We start from the raw sequence: 13,020 nt of genomic DNA, 5'->3' as shown, positions 1-13,020 counted from the left end.
TGGTGATCCCTGCAGGGGGTGGGATTGGTTGTCCTGATTGCTGTGAACAGCGGGGCAGACTGTGTGTCCCTGCTCCTCTCCCTACAATCTAATTAGAGCCAAATTCCAGCACCACTCAGATTACAGAATAGAAGTGTTTTCAGTTGACTTGGGAAATGAATGTTTTACTTCTCAGCTTATCAAGAGAGTCAATAACTCACCTGAAAGATATCCATGTGTGCTGATTCACTGCCCAGAGATGGGGATGATATCGGTGTCTCATATCTTCCTGATATAAGAGCTGGGATAGGGCAGTGACACCAGAGGAAGACAGTGTCTGGGTAAATTTGCCCGCAGGGCCAGCTGGATATCTGAGTGGGCTTACAGGAGGGTGGGAAGTTAGCTGGTGACATTGAAAGCTTGAATGGGCAGGAGGCAAAACCCAGCATTTATTTCCTGGGGGGCCAGAGAGATGTGAAGAAGAACTAACTTTAGCAGATGGTGAAAATGGAGAGATTTTGATCGTAGAGAAAAGACTGTCTCCAAAGTGCTGGAGCCAGTGTGGGAGGTGGTCCTTGTCTCTTGAGTTCCAAAAGTCACTCAGCATCTTTCTGCATCTCCCCATAGTGCTCATGCTGCTCCTCCTTTGCTGCATTCCCTGGCTCTCTCCCTGTCTCTGAGCTGCTCTTTTCCCCTCTGAACTTTGGGATGGGGACACCCTTCCTGCTGGGCCCCTCAGGATTGTGCCATGAGCTTTCAGACATTATGACTGCTGGGTGTGGGGAAGTGCAAAAGAGATATGAAAGCAGTTTCTTCTCTTTCATGAAATCTCTGGGCTCTGTGTGCTTAGTAGTGGTGTGGGTGATGCCCAGGTTTGGGGGTCAAATCTCACGAAGGGAATCAGCTCATGAGTGAGGGAGACAAGGAGGGAATGCAAACACTAGTATCAGTCCATGAGAGGGGACAATGGTGCCACTCAGTGACTTTCTGCTCAGGTGAGCTGCCATCAGAGAACATTTCCAGCCTTGTCTCACCCCAGAGAGCCCAGGTGGTCAGACAGTGTGCCCTTCCCCTCTGCAAACAAGCTCCTGCCAGCCCTATCATCGGGGCTGACCTTTAATTTTTCTTTGAGAAAGCCTTTGCCTTAACTTGAACATTCCCACTGTGGGGTGGACGACTTGCTGCCAATTCAAACACTTTTATATTGCCTGGTAAAAGAAATGCATGCTTTGCCCCCAGTCTTAGAGTGTGCAGCTTCCATTCTCAGCTAGGGCTGAGATTCCAGCTTGCAAATGGGGCTTCTCTTTTATCCTTGGTACAATACGGCAATATTTAGATGGCTTTAGATGCCAAATGCTTGCCTTCTCCCAGCCTGCCAGACAGGGTGGGTGATAAAGGCTCCCACATCACTAGTGGTACTGTCTCAGCCATGATTTTCCCTTTCTAGCTGTAGTTAATGGGGTTTTAACCCACTTGGTGAGCATTATTCTGATTTGGTATTGTTCCGGTGTGTAATCGAGCATTCGGGGACACTCTGGTAGACAGTGCCAATCACAGTGGGGCTATAGAAATAGCTCTCATCAAAGTCACTTGATATTTTTCACTGCAAGTAGATATTTTATGTAAGAAGACATTGGTAAAAGCTCTGTCCTGCCATCACGTGATATTAATTAAATAATCCCTTTTCAGCTTTTCCATTATTTTCCTGAGTTGGCATCAGGCTTATGGCTGTGCAGTTACCTGTGTCCTCCTGGTTCCTTTTGCAAATCCCCCTGCAGCCCTGAGACCTGAGTTTGAAAATTTACAGAAAGTCAGTGTTGGCTGGCCTGAGAGTTACTAGAAAATGTAGATGAAAGTGTTCTGGTTCTGATGATTAGAGTCTGTTTCTGGGGTTTCTGTTGATTGCCAGGTTCAATTACTGCTGGGGAGCATTTCAGCACCCTGTGATGGGAACCCATTATGACCACTTACCAAGAGGGAACAGAAATATTTATTACCCTGTCTTTGCTAGTATTGCAGCTCCTCAACATGCTTGTGTTGCTTATAGCAACCTCCTTCCTTCCCTTACCGGTTTTCTAGCTCTTGTTATTTGTTAGACATTGGCTAGGGAGCAGTTAATTCTTAACTGCTTTCATTTTGTCTCCTAGCCAGTCTGGTCTGTGGAGTGTTTTCTTGCCCCTCGGTTTTTCATGTTTCCTCAGGTAGTCCTTTCCTGACTGTGGAACTGTGCATTTTTTTTAAGCCAACAGTAAAGCAGCCTGAAAAAAAAAAATCCAATTATTAAATTTTTCTGTTTCAGTTATTTCCCTCTGTCAAGCTGGTGCCTACAAGGACTCTGTGCAGAGGGAATGTCATGTCTTCTACATTTTACTTTTTCTGCTGTGCTGTTTTAAATATACTCACCTCACATTTCTACACACCAAAGTGATTGACAGGTCTTCTAAGACTGAATGCTGCTCTGTCAAGCTTCAGGTGTGATATATAATCTGCTCATACACATTATAAAGCTTCAATTTAGGAAACTATCTTGCCTGCTCTTGGGAAGTTCAGGGACATTTGACTTCTGGCAGGCAGAGTATTCCCACTCAGAGCGGCAATTCCCTGTGATGCTGTGGCTGTTCCAGGTGTTGCAAGATAGGATCCAAAGTTGCATGTGTTATATATACTGTTCAAGTATCTCCTGTTCACTCTGCTGTAAATTAATTGGGGGACAAGGTATCTTGGAAAATCCAGTTATCCCAGCAAAGCCCCTCCCAAGCCAGCTCAGATGAGATGCTAGAGAGCTGCAATCCTACGATAGTCCTTGCCCAGTCTAAGCAATTTCCCCGAGGGCTGGACACTGCTGCTCCGGAGTGGTGTTAGCGTGTGTGTCGCTGGGACCAAGGGTGAATGGTTGCTGACTGGATCCACTTGCTTCCCTCAGGTCCATGCCCATCCCCTTGGTCAGCCCTGGTGAGGAACCGTAAATTCTGGGTTCAGTTTTGGGCCCCTCATGACAAGAAAGACATTGAGGGACTTGAACATGTCCAGGGAAGGGCAGCGGAGCTGGGGAAGGCTCTGGAGCACAAGTCTGATGAGGAGTAGCTGAGGGAGCTGGGGGTGCTCAGCCTAAAGAAAAGGAGGCTCAGGGGGGACTTTCTCACAAGCTGCCCAGTGCAGTGGTGGAGTCACCATCCCTGCAGGATGTGGCAGTTGGGGACATGGTTTTGTGGTGACCTTGGCAGTGCTGGGTTAATGACTGGACTTGACAAAGAGGTCTTTTCCAACCCAAAGATTCCAAGCTCTCATCCAGCCTGACTCCACTGCTCCATGCCCCCACTGCACTGGGTCCTGTGCACAAGGGCAGCAGCTCATGATGGAGTCGAGGCTCAGGGGAGAAACTCATGTTGTTTTAACTATATGCATTTTGCTCTTCCTCTGCTTTAAAACCATCTCTCTCTGCAAAGCTTTCTCATTAAATTGTTCAGGGAATAAAGCACAAGTGGTCTAATTGAAAACAGCACCAAACGTGGGAGAAATTTAAACTAAGATCGACTTATTCTAGATTTAGCTACTGGCTGGGTCAACAGCCAGCGGGGAGTCATTAGTAGGAACAGGAAGGACGTGGATAGGTGTTGTGGGCAGGAAGCTGTACAGGACACAGAACCAGGATTGTGCTGTCTCACACAAAGTCAGGATGAACACATTAGCAGCAGGCTGTGTAATGTTCTAATATTAGCAAATCTGCAAACAGCTCACTGTCTGCAGCCTCGAGCAGGCTGCGCTCCAGCACAGCATCCCCATGTTGGAGAGGGGCAGGCTGTGCCAGGCTGGGGGGGCAGGAGCTGGCTGCCACTCGTGCTGTGGAGAGGGGTGCAGCCCCTTTGCTCAGACTCCCCGCAGGCTGTTCTCAGGGGCAGTGGCACTAACAGGTACTCAGGTGATGTGAGGTGGGAGAGCCTTCAGCCTGCTCCATATGGACCTGGTGCAAGGGCTATGTATTCCCCGCAGGTTCTGCTGCACCAGTCTGTGAGGTCTCTCCATTGTTGTCAGGTGTCTTCTGTTTCTTGTTTTTGGGCAAGAGCAGTTGATGACACGGGTTGAGCACAGGGTGAGGTAATTCTGTTTATGGAGAATATTCCCTAATGGAAATTATTTCTCATGTGTCAAAACTGTTGACATGAACTGACTACAATGTGCCAGTCTGTCGGATGGCACTGAACAATTTGTGTTTAAATATCCCTTGAAATATGTGCCTTGCTCTGGGAAGGCCTGATCCAGAATCCAGCTCAGCAAATTGGAGCCTGTCCAATGGACTCCATTTGAATCCTTTTATTGATGCAATAGTGCAAGTTGCTGTGAACTTCCAGGCAGTCACAGTCCATGACTATAGGGCTGAGAAGATGCTTTTGGCTCAGTCTTGCAGGGAGAGTGGTGTCTGAAGGCCCCAGCACAAGGAATGAGTTTAACTATTGCTGGCTTTGCAAAAAAGGGCAAGGTCCCATGTTAAGCTGTGGTACTGTGGTGAAGAGGAGCACAGGTGGCATTATTCTTTGAGGTTAATGGTGTCATCTGTGCTCAGTCCCAGGCAGTGGCAGAAGAAATGGAAGATGTGGGACCGGCTCTCACCTGCTTGTCTTGATGTTTTTGAACATGAAGTTAAAATCAGTGATTGGAGGGAAAAAAATCTGTGACTCCAGCTCAGAGTTCCCTCTCCTACAGCTGCTCCCAGAGCTGTCAATCCTCACCTGGCTTTCCTAGTGCCAGGACTTGGCTTGGTCTGATGCCCTTAGACTAACTGGGGAGCTGCCTGCTGCAGTAACATCCCACAGTTAGGCACCCGTGGGTGCTTCTGGACCTCTTGAGGGGTGGGAGGAAGGGTATATGAGGAGTTCCAGGTGCCTGGGGTGCTGATAGGGGTAGGTAGGGGCTGCATGGGAAGAGAGGGTGAGGAGAGAGGGATACTGCAAGCTAAAACTGATGCAGGGCACACCTCTGCTGGCATCACGGCAGGACATTTTTCCTTTCACCATGTGTCTGGTGCTCTCCCAAGCTGGCTTATAAAACAGAGTAATTGGAACTATGAAGTGCCCACAGTTCTGAAAACAGCAAGGACTGGGTGGCAGCATTCTGTCTTCCCCACTTTTGTGTGGCAGTGTGCAAGCCACTTCTGCAGAGTGACAGTGGTGCTTGTGGATGCTGCCTGTGGGGACGCCGTGGCTAACAGGAGCAGCCCCAGGCACTGAATCTGGCAGATCTCCCTCTCTGGACCCCTCTCTGAGGGGCCAGCCCTTGCCAAGCGAAGTCAGCCTTCCTTTTTTGTTTTGAGTAGTGGTTGAAGATGGTGTGGGGACAATGGCACTGGGGAGGGGAGGGACTGTCTCCAGAACAGTCTGCATGATGAGAATCTGCGTGCAAGTAAGGGGAAACAGTGCTCTGATTCCCTGTGAGACCCAGGGAACTCCTGGGTGTGCTTGGCTGCATAGTTGTTACAGACAGACCTAATGCATCCTGCCTGTTGCCAAAGCCTTGCACTTTGTGACTCGAAGAATTATCTTGGCCACTGAAAGGAGATAATTAGCTGTTCTCTTCTTCCCCACCTCCACCCCCAGCCCTTGCTGCCCTTTTTGTGCCATCCTCTGGACTACTGTGACTCTGATGCTCTCTTGCTATATAGTAATCTCACCTTTATGGCCTCTGCAGCCCCTCCCTCCATCCATCCCTCCATCTTAGAGGAAAGATGGTGGCATACTGTCTCTTGAGGGGATTATGTCTGCCCACAGCTCCCCTCCAAGCCTGGTGTTATATTCCCTGGCCTCAGTTTCCTTAAATTCCCCTGGCTCTCTGGGGATGGTTTAGCTGTTTCCACTGATGCGTTTTGGGTACATGGGGAAAACAAAGATGTGACAAATATGGGATTCTGTATATGGCAGTCATGTGGGCCTTGAATCTAAACCTGACTCACCCACTGAATGCAGTTTTGTTAAAAGATTGTGTTTCCACCCAGAAACATCCAGTCCTGCTATCCCTGGCACAGCTTCTTTTTCCATTGACCAGAGCATTATTCATCCAAATGAAATTATTGCTCTCTGAAAGTTGAGTGCTCTTGGTCAGCAAGGAAGGATGGACTTGCTTTAAGAGCCGATGGAGCCATTTATTTATGTGTGGGTTGATCCTCATTGCTCTGAAGACATCTGGAAGCATTGTGACTCCTGTACAGAAGCACAGACTGTATTATTTTGGTGCCAGGTCATGCTACAGGCTCCTCAATCACAGCAGTTACGCAAGGGATATATTGGGAGGATGGAGAAGCAGGCATGGGAGGATGAAGCCCAGCCCATCCAGAGGACAGGCTCCATGCTCATGGGAGACATCTGTCTGCTCCTATCCTTACTGATCCCATCTGAAATCTCCAGGACTCACATCTCCTCCTTGACTGTACCACTTATTAATCTGCCAGGTCCCTGTACGAGCCACCCAGCTAAATGATGGTGCGTGTCTATGCCAATATATGTGAGTTAGTACCAGTCTGTGTCTGACATTAAGGGAGAGAGCTGTAATTCAGGTAATTTACAAGCCATTCAGTATCATCCAGGGAAAGCAAATGGTCTTTCACCTGGTAAGAACACTGTGTGTCCAAATCATCGCAACACAGAGCAAAACCAGAGATCGCTAGACAGCCTAAGGCAAAACCCCCGGTGGCAGTGCTGTGTTGAGCTTTGTCCTGAGGACAACCAAAACTCAATCCCCAGGTTCAGGTGAGCTCCCAGTGCTCCCCTCAGAGTGGGGTGACTCCTGGCTCTGCCATGGCTTGTTGCTGGGGCTGGGGTTGAAATGGGTGCTGTGCTCATCTCTCTGGGTGAATGGGCACATCTCAGGGCATTACTGTTCACCCTGGGTGACAATGCAGTCATCCTGTCCAGCAAGGTATATCCAGATGACAAAGAAGCTTGAGAAAATTGCTCATTCTCATGCACATCAGGAAGAAATGAGTTCTGTCAAGTTATTCACCACTGTAAGACAACTGTGAATAACCTGACAAAAGCAATCTCATTTCCATAATTTCTGAGTGCCACTGGTGCTCTCCAGAAGGCAGCAACTGCAGAGCCTGTTGGGAGCCCAGTGTGCACTCTGCTGGGAGGGATGCGATGATCTGTTTGGATCTCTCAAATTTACAGGACAGTGTACTCTGTGATTTAAACTTTATTTCATGAGCTCATTCAGAAATACAGCAAAATTGGAGCAGTGACTGAGTGAACAGTCACAGGGGGTGACTGACAGGCATTGCCAGTGACTGCCTCTGCCATCAAGGGCATATACTTACCCTAGGGCTTCCCTGATATGCTGCTGAGAAGGACTGCTGTGGGATGGTGCCTGGGGCCAGGCATTCACCTCTGCTGCTCCTGCCATGTTTCAGGTGGTAGGGATCTGATTAGCTCCTGCTGATCACAGCCCTTGTCCTGAGCCCCTGGGTGGGTGCCAACCCTTAATTCAGCTTAAGGAGGTAGCTGGGAATTGGGACTGTTGTGCTCATCAGCCTGGCATGCCTTGCAGCGATGAGCTATGGTTCTCAGGGCAGGACATGTGGGTGCTTCGAGATCCACTTCCATCTCTTTCCCCTGCTGCTGGCTTCCTCAGAACAATCAGTACCGTCCTTGCCTGGAGAATAAGTCTTATCTCCCTTGGAGAGCTGCTAAACTCCCTGTGGGGGACAGGAATCTTCCAGAAATTATGTGCTAAACAGTGCCAGAACCTCTCTTTAGTAGGCTCCCTGCTTGTTCCTATGACTAGCACATGTCTTTTGCCTCCCAAGTGCTGCTGTGGCCCTTCCCTGGCTCAGGGGCAAAGAACAACTCTGCTGCTGAAATCACTCCTACACCTTCATGTTAAGCAAATATGCCTTGGGACTGGAAGGGGATTTCACTTGACCGCTTCTGCTGCTGTGCTGTGCTGCAGGGACCTGTGCTGATGCTGCCTTGTGCCACATGCAGGCACCTGTAGTTTTGGAGTGGGTTTGGAGTGGTTTTCTCTGGTTTTGGGAGCCCCAGTGTTAGCCTCTGGAGTGGCAATTCAGGTTGACTGAGTTATGCACCACTGCATTCTGCGTGTTCTTGTGCCTGCATGTCCTCACCATCAGAGCCCTGCCTGATGCACTGCTGTGCCTGGACTCTTGGCTGAGTCCTCTGCTGCCCAGAGATTGAATGGCTGTGGCTGAGATTTATCTGCTGAACCCTAATGTGTTACCTGAAGGTTTCTCTTGGATATATTCTGCTGTTCGTGGTTTTTTTTCTTAGTTTTAATTGAATGTATCCAGATGAAATGCGGTGACTTTTCACCACAGTTGCATTTATTTCCTTTCTCTCCCTCTCTCTCCCTTCCCCACCTCTTCCCTCCTCACCTTAAAAGACCTTGCCAGAATATAACTCCTAGCTCTTCCTAGTGTAGAGAAAGCTCCCTCTGCTATGGAGGGAGAAGGTGAGTCAAGGTTCTTCCAGCATGGAATGGGAGAGACTCCTGCATCTCAGGGGTCACTGGTAGAAGATGCTCTGTAACTGGTGTTTGGTGCCCGGTTGGCAGTGGGTGATATCCTTGGACAAGAAGATTTAAGACAGAATGTTCTTTTGGACTGGATGTAGAAAATTATTTTGACTGACTCCATGAGCCAAGGACAGGACCCATATGTGACTGGACAGGTGCTGTGGCATTGTAAAGAAAAAGTGTAATGCCTGTTTGATGAGTATCATTAAAATCTCATGGCAGGATGGAGAGAGGCAGTACAAGCAAAAGCCTAAAAAAGAATCCGTGAGGGAAGATTGATTGAACTGGAGTTTTTCTTCTTCTGTCCTCCTCATTCTTTTGAGGCTGAAGTCCTCACATAGGGCAGTCATTGCTGCAGTGATGCAGCGATAGCTTTTCTCCCCCTTCTGTTGGTGAGATGAAGTCCAGGGGCTTTGGTTTGCTGACAGATTAGGCACTAAAAAAAAAAAAAGTGATGGAAAAGCTGGAGGAGCTCTTTGTGGGAAGGTTTTAAGAACAATTGTCAGTGGCCCAGGCAAGTGGGGCCAACAGGGTTTTGCTCCCTGTGGTTCTGACTGCAGCTCAGGTACACTAAGCCACCTGCCCCAGTGGTGGCTTATTCAATACAAACAGGGAAGGTGGTCAAGCCCTGTTATAACCATCTTGGTTGTGTTTCCCCTTGGGATACCATGCACAGGGGTTGCCCTTTGTGCCAGGCCTTTGCTGGCACTCCCCCGTGGTTTTGGCCAGGCATCTAGTTTGATTTCTATCAGGATTCCCAGAACAGAGGTGCTTCTTGGAGCTCTGTTTACTTGATGTTCTACCTCATCTTGCTCTCTGTCATCTTTAGAAAGAAAAACAAAAACAGGTGAAAAACAGTCAGCAAACAGCCATACATAAAGTGACTCATGGCCTGTTCTTCACCATTAGGTACAGCATTTTAAATCTTAGAGCTGGTTATTCTCCTGGTTTATTCCCTTCCTAATGAATTTCTGTCCCTTTTTGTCTCTAATAGCTATTAACATGTTTTTTTACGTTTCCTTTTTCTGAGCATGCTCATGATTGAGCTGCTGCAGTTCAAGTGTGAATTAACCCAAGTGTGCAAGGTGGGTGGTAGGACACCATTAGCACCCACCACTGAGTGTTGTACAGATCCCACGTTACTATGGTCACCTTTCTGAACATCCTTTTCTGTTGGGAACTGAACTGTGATTGTGAAAAACCTTGGTTCTTTGGGAGAGGAATGTTCTCGTAGAGTACTTGTGTGACAGAAGGATAATTCTCCCTCTGCTAATGTGGGAATGACACGGGAGAACCAAAGATGTGGTCCAAACACCCCCTGAAAGGTGGTGATCTGAGACACTTGGACCAGACCAGGAAGTGTCATCCGGGCAGCAGAGTCAAGTTCTGGGACTTGACTGATTGGTTTGATCCTTCAAACCAAAGAGAGAGACATGTAGGCAGAGAGAGAGAACCAATGAATGCATGGGCAGTTATGGTGGCTGCCCTGGGCTGGGAGTCCTGGCTGGAGGTGGTGGAGGCTGTGCTGGGCAGGTTTGGTAGAGCTGAGGATGTTTCTCTGCAATTTCAGATTGCTGGTCTTCTGATCCCAGAAGTTCTAGCGCAGAGGCACTTTGAGGAGGGATTTTATTCTAAGAGAAAAACCTCTCTGCTGACAAAAGTTCCTCAGACTTCCACTAGGCCCTGTGTATCTTTCATTCCTTAAAAAAAACCCACTGAATGACCAGAAAAGAAGTAGAAATTAACTTTATAGTTGGAAAACCAAGATGAATCTGCACAGGAATGGGCACAACCATGCACAGATATCCCCAGCTGCAGACAGACTAGCACAGATAAGAGGGGGCACCTTTGCTGGCACCTTCAAATCCCGATTTGTAACTTTGATTTTAGTGCTTGATGCTTGGAACTGCCCTTTCACAGTTCTACCTGTCCTACTTGCTGGCTACTCTGACCTGAGGTTTGCTAGTCATCCCTGCCATGCCCAGGACAGGTCTCTGCAGTTGCTGGCACCCGGACCCCTGGGACCTGCAGCTCCATGTGGGGTTCGCCCCATAGCTGGCACTCAGACGCAGCCCCATATGGAGCTGCCTGATCACCCTGGTGGCTCAGGATGGGACCTCATTCTGCTTGTGAGTGACTTGTTATGCAGAGAGAGACTTTGAGCCACAGGGGCCAGCAGGGCTTAAGTCTTTGCATGGAATGCCCTGAGAAAGGAAACATCTCCTTCCTCTTTTGAATCAGTGTCTGATTCAGTTCTGGTTGCTGAACCAACAGATAAGTGCCTGCCTGCTGGTAATCAAACCTGCCATTACGGAGCTCACCTTACTGCAGTCACTCCAAACATGGAGGTGGAATTCGGGGGTGCTCTGTGAAATAGGTGATTGCAGAGCGCTGACACCAAACTTGATGATAGGAAGCTTCCCAGCTGCCCCTCTGCGTCCCTGCTTGCCCCTGGCCCCTTGTGAGTGTCCCTTCCCTGGTACAGAGGAGCTGAAGCAGCTGGTTTTCTCCAGGGAGGGCAGGTACATCAGGAATAGAGGAATGGCAGCCACTCAGTAGGTGCAAAACCACTGGTAAGCCCAGCACTGAGCCTCTGTCACAGGAGCTGTGGGTGATACCTACACAACATTTGTGGGTTTCCACACCTATTAAAATCTTTGCATTTGGACATAGTTGCTTGTGTGGTTCTCATTAGCAAGACAACAGAAGCAAGCAAGCCATGCACCAAGGCACCTGGGGCACCTCTTGCTTGTAATTTCCAGAGCTTCCTGAGAAAACTGTGTGTAACCAAGGGTTAATTTGGTGGGAACAAATGCAGTTACTTTAGATGGAACTCTTCCATTCAAATCCCATTTGAAAAATCTCTCCTGGTCTGAGCACATCAGGAACTCTTCTTGTGCTGCAAGCTGAATTTTCATCGGTTTGGAGAGCATTTCTGTGTTTAAGAAGACTTAGGTACTATTTCCTGATGCACCTTCTCCATCTTGCTGCCATCTCTTTTGAAATGCTTACTTCTGATCTTTGCACACAAATGTGGATTTTATTCTGAGAGGAAAAGCTTCTCCTCTGTTTGAGCATGTGCAGATGAAGGTCTGCTGTCTGTATGCAGGGTGAGTAGAGGCTGTATGCTTCCCAGGCAGGGATGATACCCCAGGCCCCAACTCCATCCATCCCACTTTGTCTCTTCCCATCAACTCCCAGGTAACTTCCAGCTCTAGCTTGACAGCCAAGTGTCTGAAATTGCCCTTAGCAGTTTAACTCAGTGTGCTGGCCTCAGGGTCGACCCAGATAACAGGCTTAGGTGAATGAGGTTGAGGGACACAATGTTCTCCTCTCGGGGATGCAGTGATGGAGCGAATCCCACAGGAGAATAAGTTCAGATAATTCCCTGGAAAATCTGCAGTCACCTTCCTACAGACAGCAAAAAATCTAAAATGCCTTTCAGCATTCGTCTTTCATCTACAGCTGTTTGTGCCTTTGCCAGCAGGACCAATGAGCAATGGCAGATGCATCTCCATTTGGTAAGTTCTTTCTTGGTGACTCCGTCACAGAAAATTCTTTTTTTGTTTTTTTGTGTTTTTTTTTTTCCCCAGGAGAAGAGTTTGGGTAAGAAAGCCCTAGCAATAACTAGAGCTTTGCTAAAGACCACAGCTATCAATCTGATCCAAGCAGAGAAAAATCAAGCTTGGTTCCTTAAGTGTGAAGGTGAGGCAGAGAAGGTGTTTACTGATGAGCTGGAGCAGATGGAGACTGTATGGCTGGCTGCAGAAGTATGGTTACCTGCACGAGCATGGTAGCTGCAGAACTTCACTAACACTAATGAAGAATGGGATGCAGAGGGCTTCTGTTGGAATTGTTTCCTGGAAAACTCATACCTATTCATGACCCCAGAGCCTGAACTAGAAACAGCAATCCTTGGTGACCAGCCAGGGGACGAGTGCCTGCTGTGCATGAGTGACACTGGTCTTGACACAGGCACCACACGATGATGCCACACAGGACAACTATCAGGAGCCCCAGAGAGCCCCATCTCCTGCCAAGGCCCTTTACAGCCCACCAGACTGCTCAAAATGGAAGGGAAGGGGAAGCTCCTGTTTCGTTAATAGGGGCTCAGTGGGACTAAAGGACCAACCTTAGGCAGCAGCTGCCTTCCCCTTCTCCTGAGCCTGAGGTTTCCTCTGCTGCGTTTGCTCCTGAGCTGAGTCTGGCAGCGTCAATGTACCCCAGGTTACCACTGCAGGCCCCACTATTGCCTGGATGAGGGAAGTGCATTTATTTGCTCTGGGTTAGAAAGATGTGTCTAGTAAAGCAGCAACATCCCTTCCCTCACAGAGAGCCCCTGGCCTGCTCCACATCCCAGAGGAGGACTCAGTCACTGAGAGCAATGCACCAGCACCAAAGCCATCCCTGCAGCCATCCACAGGCTGTGCCAGGTGCTTCCCACACCACCTTTGCACTGCCCTTCTCCCTTGCCATTGCTGCTGTGGGAGCCAGTCTGGCCACATGGGGCAGTGGGAGGCAGAA

General features: G+C 48.7%; 1 long non-coding RNA gene across 1 annotated transcript in view; it reads right to left on the bottom strand.

Moving 5' to 3' along the window:
* The window catches only part of LOC135422857 (uncharacterized), a 15,631-nt gene extending 2,611 nt beyond the window's left edge, over positions 1-13,020 (bottom strand). The window contains exon 1 of the long non-coding RNA XR_010434622.1: positions 201-13,020. This is a non-coding gene — a long non-coding RNA (uncharacterized LOC135422857). The remainder of the gene's footprint in view (positions 1-200) is intronic.

The sequence above is a fragment of the Pseudopipra pipra genome, chromosome 16 (assembly GCF_036250125.1).
Source record: "Pseudopipra pipra isolate bDixPip1 chromosome 16, bDixPip1.hap1, whole genome shotgun sequence".
Lineage (NCBI taxonomy): Eukaryota > Metazoa > Chordata > Aves > Passeriformes > Pipridae > Pseudopipra > Pseudopipra pipra.
The sequence above is the reverse complement of the archived record's forward strand: the minus strand, read 5'-3'. Positions and strand labels throughout refer to the sequence as shown.